This window comes from Micropterus dolomieu, linkage group LG09 (genome assembly GCF_021292245.1).
Source record: "Micropterus dolomieu isolate WLL.071019.BEF.003 ecotype Adirondacks linkage group LG09, ASM2129224v1, whole genome shotgun sequence".
In the NCBI taxonomy this organism is placed as follows: Eukaryota; Metazoa; Chordata; class Actinopteri; order Centrarchiformes; family Centrarchidae; genus Micropterus; species Micropterus dolomieu.
In genome coordinates this window covers 27,176,192-27,182,248 of record NC_060158.1, presented here as the reverse complement: position 1 = coordinate 27,182,248, position 6,057 = coordinate 27,176,192, and the positions used below count along the sequence as shown (strand labels likewise).

Here is a 6,057-nt window from a genome sequence, read left to right as displayed (position 1 = left end):
GACTTCTTCAGTTCTGACTGACTGGCAGGGAAACTCAGCTATTTAACCTCAGTGGGGTCGTTATCCCGGGTCATCGATACCGCTGGTTCGTTAGTGTTCCTTGTTTCTGTGACGACAGTCGTTACAGTCGTTAAGACTACCGGTGGCCAAGACTGAACGACCATCGTTGGTATCTTCACCTGAGGCCAATAGGTTACGTTTGTTGAGTTTCCTGGGAAGTGATGAAAGGACAGCATTGTAAGTGGGGGATAAGTGGTGGCGTAGACCCCCTCCCCTGTTCAATGACGGCTTATCCGTCGTTCAGTCTTGGCCACCGGTAGTCTCAACGACTGTAACGACTGTCGTCACAGCAACAAGGAACACTAACGAACCAGCGGTATCGACGACCCGGGCCAACGACCCCACTGAGGTTAAATAGCTGAGTTTCCCTGCCAGTCAGTCAGAACTGAAGAAGTCCTTTGGATAAGGGACGAAACGTCTTCCAGTATCTTCAACCAAGTCCAGTTGCCCTTCATTTTAACCTTCGTTGGATACCCTTAAATCATTTCATATTTTATGTAATTGTTAGCTAACACTGGTGCTTAGGTATGAGAAGTGAAACTGAAGATTAGTTATTGTAGATACACATTTTGACATCAATATAGAGATTATTATTTCATTTTATGTATTGTCTTTCTACAATAATCCTGATATTTGTTTTCACTCTGGAATTCAGGAGTTTTACCTGACTAGGTAAATGTTAAAATCCAGGCTTATTATTTCAAATGTATTCAGTTTTATTTATATAGCGCCAAGTCAGAACAAAAGGCAACTCATTGCACTTTTTATATAAAGCAGGTCAAGACCAGTACTCTGTTTAATATTATAATTGTTGGCTGTTGACTGTGACTGTGAATGAGATTGCATTTCATTCACAGTCAACATAAGCAAAAGGAGATATTTGCAAAAAAAAAAGTTGAAACTTAAAACTTGAAATGATAAGAATTAGGAATTAGATATGCTAATGCAGACTAAATTTTATGATAGTGTCTTTGGTTCTGGTTCAGCAGCATTGTGTGGGTCTGTTTTTAGCAGTCATGATGGTCTGATGTGTGTCTGACTTTCTGGCTGCTGTAGAATAGAGACCTCTCACTACAAAAGTTGTCATGTGGTAACGGGCACCCATGACCTGATGTAATGAATTTGATTTATCATCATCTACAGACTGCACACATTAGTTAAATAAGCAAGGATATGGATGTAAGCCCTACAACTCTCTTTCTCTGGCTTGTTTCCACTCAGACAACAATACAGCTAGACAAAATGTCAGTTCTTTTCATGCACGTGACGCAGAAGAGAGCTCACACAGTTTACTGAAGAAACTGATTTTGATGCTTTTTAAGACTTTAAGACCCAAAATCTAATATGTTTGAATAAAAGACCAGACAACCAGAAAACCTGTAACAAACAGTTTGAAATATCCACTAAGTGAGCACAATACAAACAAAGATATCTATCTTTTGATACAGGGCCAGTCTAAGAGGGAGACAAAAGTTCCGCACTGCAGGTTTAACAAAAGTAACTGCAGACGTTTCAATCAGGAGAGACTTGGTGAGACTGAGTGAACAACAAAAATTTATTGACAGGTGATACACTGAATATGAGAATGTGAAAAAGACTTTTGGCCATTTTATAGGGGTGGTGAACAGAGGCATAGAAATCCCCCATCCCTGGCTGAGCTTGAACTGGGCCTGGATCTGATGAGCAGGAGGTGAAGGGGTGGAGGACTGCTGCAGAGATTCATGCTGAAGTGACAGCTGACAGCAGAGGAGAGAACTTTTTTTAAAAAGTATTTTTTAATGCAGCATTAAAGTTACAGGAAATGTTTTCAGCAGTACTAATGGAAACTTGGGTTAATGATGATAAATTGACAAAACATTCCAAAACACCACAATGTCAATGGTACAGTGGTGTTTTGGCGTTTTTTTACTCAACCAAAGTCATGTGTACTATTCATTGAGTTGACTGTATTGTACTTCTCCAGTGAACATTTAGGGTGTTTGATACAGCCAGCAGACACAAAGGAAACTTGAGATAAGTAATTTAGTTTTCAGCAGTGTTAGGGAGTAAGTAGTTGCATGTAATTTAGTTACATAATTTAATTACAAAATAAATGTAACTAATCCACCCGAAATGTGTAATTAAATTGAAGTTACTTAAGATGTTCATGATTACATTGGGGGATACATCTGAATATTTTCTGTAAAAAGCTAGGCTGAATGTTGAATGACATTGATGTGAAATAAAAAAGAGCAGCTAACTTCACTGTCTTGATCTGCTACTCTGCTACTTTAGCACTTCATGCAGACTAGATACAGCAACCTCAAAGGGTCAAAACTCAAGCTCAAAATTCCCAGTGGCCTAAAAACACAGCTACCACTAGGTGGATAAAGGGCAGCACAAACAGCAATTTGTTTTTTCAGCAAAAAAAATCATTAAATTTGGTGAATTTGCATTTGCATGAATATTTCATAGTTGCTCTGTCGTTCTGTAATTTTAATTTACAGACTGAAAAATGTGTGCTACTTTTTAACAGTTTGGATTTGCAGAAAATAAATAGAGAAAACTTTTTCGCAAGCATTTTGTATTAATAGTTAGATATTGTGATGTATCATTTTAGGATTGTCTAGCGTTATATCGATTATCGCACAATTACTGTATCGTATATTATCGTTATTGTGAGCCATGTATCGTGTATTGTATCGTATCATGAGGTACCCTGTGTTTCCCACCACTAATTCTGATGCTTTAGATCGGTTCTCATGTTTGAATCTGCAGCGCCGCCTCTCAGGCTGTCTTTTGAAAATGATCAGCAGTTGAAAACAATCATTAGAAATTCAATTTATTAAATTGTAATTAATTATTATTTTAATTATAAGTTACAAGACTTTGATAAAGCAATTGAAATAGTTACAATATTATTACATTTTAAATAGGGAAACTTGTAATTTATTATTTATTGCTTTTAAGAAATACTTCTTGCCCTTCAGTCTCAACTTGTCATTCCTTTTGTGAAAGGATTTCCAACAAACAACAAAACAGGTAACATCTACACTGTTTCTCTGGTTGGAAAATTACAGATTTCAGTTTGTTTGTATGTCATTTTTAGTGGCCTTATTAAAGTATCTTCTGATCATACTCTTATTGTGAATCGCTCTAGTGTCAGACAACCCTTACATGCTTATATGTAAGCATGTAACTAAATGTAATAACACGTTACACTGAGAATGTTCAGCTGACAAAATGAGCAGCAGAGTTTGGTAGTATGTACTGCAGAGTACTAGAATGAAGTCAAGGGAAGATCCAGCTCTTGATGGCGGGATAATCAGCCTCCAATCCCTCTCCTCTTTGATATAGCCCTGCAGCCCCGGGGCCTTGATCCAGTCCGAGAGTACTCATTAAAACATCAGCAGAGAGTCCAGACAGGCCCTGGCACATCATGTCCTTCTAAAACTCCAGCCACAGTACACAGAGACAGCCCATGGTGGGAAACTAGCGGAGATTAGGACTTTTTTCAGCCCAGCTTTGTGATGTTGAATGACCTTAAACTTAGAAAGGACATCCATTGGTGCCTTGATGATTAGTTTTTGAGTGATCGTTAACCCCCAGTCTTTCTTTTGATGCTTTAAATGAAGCAGCATCTCAAATAATAAATTACTTAACTAGTGCAATATTTCGCAGGGCTGCCACTTTTTCTTGACTGAATTTAAACTAACACGCAATTTGTTTGAATTAATTCTGATGTAATCTACCTAGCTTAATCCTAAACTGTGCGGTAAAATGGATATTCTGTTCAGTCGCAGTGCCTCTTTTAGTAACCAGTAAGCTGTTAAATAAATCTTGTGGAGGAAAATGTACTTGGTTATATTCCACCATTGGTGAATTTTGATTCCCAAGTTCAAACTGTATTAATATGAGTAAATGAGTAAATTAGATTTTCCTTCACTTCCTGTCTCTTTCATTATTCACTATAACAGAGCAGCACCATCATTTGAAAGTAGTCAGATCACAATAAATAAAATAAAATTGAGCTATATTCTGCAATACAGAATATCCTGTTTGTTACTGCATTTCTGCAAAAGATACCGTGCATGCCTGCAGAAAACTAATAATGAACCAAACGAGCCATGTAGAATGTCTGTGACTGGGCAAATCTCAAATCTAAATTATTTTTTAGCTGAGCAGTGGATTTTTATCAGTCCAACCATGGAAGGCATCTCTGTTTCCTAGCGCTCCTTCAGTGCAGCAGCTGCATAGCGTACATCCCACTAGAATATTATGAAACTGACCTAATTTCCCAAGCTTGCTGCAGGCAGCGATATGGCTCCTTTGTACTTTTCATTTTAGCCTAAATAATTGATTCAATCCTCCTTTGCCTGTAATCCTTCCCATAAAATACCAACCAGTGATAGACTCATAGTTGCACTATTGTAAATTAAAATGGATATGGATGTCATAGCTGTTGTCTCGATCGCAAGCTCATCAGACATGCAAAAAACATTATTTTTCATAAGCCATTTTTTGGTCACATTTAAGCAGCAGCACTCCTCCTATGTGGAAACGGATACAGCACCCTGCCAAATAAGTTTCCATTTCTATTTTGAAAGATTAATAGTGTGGGGCTCCACATACATGGACCCATTGATACATGCACCCACACGTGCAAAAATGAACATAATGCGACTGCAATTGGAAGCATGCCAGTCCAAAACAAGATTCCACACACACACCCCTACGAAATAAATTCCCCAATACAAACATCTTCCAGTGCTGATATACACAACGCCTTGAGACTTTTCCACATTCTGTTTGACACCTCTAGTCAAGTGCTCCCCGGCAGCCCAGAGTCTGATAAAACATTCAGAGCAGGATCCTGGCACCCAGTGCTGCTGCTGCTGCGGCTGCTCCTGTGATAAGGGCCCTCCTTCTCTAATTAAAGCCAAGTAAGCCCCTGCTGGAGCTGCCTGCAGTGAGAAACCCGCAGAAACTGCTGGGGATGGCTGTTTGAGGAAGCCTCTGAAATATTAAGACGGTGCTGACAAATGGAGGCTCAGGTGAGCATTCTGCTGTCAGCCTCTCAGCTTCACTTCCATCACGGCTCACATTGAGACGGCTTACCAGTGGTGTGAGGGTGGAGGGTTCTCAACTGGGTTTGACCAGAGAAGGCTTTAAATAGTATTTTTGGCATGAGTAGCCACCTAGGTATTTTTAAACATGATAATTTGCATGCCAAAAACATTACAAAAAGTATTAAAGAATAGGGCTGGCAATATTTTATATTTTTCTTATAGTCTGAAATCCCATGAAAAGACCAAAACCAGCCATGAACTTAAAAGGCATGATGTAGTATATTCCTGTGTAACAGAATCCTCATTGACTTCTGCTCTAAAATTAGTTCTTAGTTTTAGTGTCATTCAGCTCACGATTTTTGTTTACTGTTTTGGTCTCTCTGCTCTCATCAACATTGTTTCCAACTGCAGCAGGCAGCTGTTTTCAAAGAAAAAAGATCCCAAACTCAATGTACACTCCCTGCCCTGCACTATAGCAGCTAAAGAGCCAGATATTTTTCTCAGGAGTTGGTGCAGACAAAAACAAAGCCACATGAGGGTGAATATTGGACTTAAGGCTCGTGCAGACTCCAGGACTTTCAGCGTTGGCCGATGGCTGTGCCGTTCACACTACACAACTTGCCGTCTTGTCGTTGTGGCATTCGCACCACGTGACTGATCGGTGACAGGGGGTCACACACTACACGAGCTGACAGCAGCTCTGTCACCCGACACTGGTCTCCAAACCAGTAGTTCACACATAACAACTGGTGGCCACCGATCGATCACTGAATTACCCCCAATCACAGCCTGACGGTTGCCGAGCTCGCCAAAATCTGGCTTAAACTCGTGTAGTGTGAACTTGGCTTTACACTCATCAGGCAGCCAGAGACATCAACCCGAATGCTAATGCTCCTGTTTCAGCTGGATGTGTAATTAGACAACAGTTTGCTATTATGATTAATTTTAT

The 6,057-nt window shown here is 39.6% G+C and overlaps 1 long non-coding RNA gene across 1 annotated transcript in view; it reads left to right on the top strand.

The window, feature by feature from the left end:
• Nucleotides 1-2,292, top strand: part of LOC123977209 — a 3,975-nt gene extending 1,683 nt beyond the window's left edge. Inside the window, exons 2-3 of the long non-coding RNA XR_006826589.1 lie at nt 1,509-1,590; nt 1,676-2,292. This is a non-coding gene — a long non-coding RNA (uncharacterized LOC123977209). The remainder of the gene's footprint in view (nt 1-1,508; nt 1,591-1,675) is intronic.
• The last annotated feature ends 3,765 nt before the right edge of the window (nt 2,293-6,057 follow it).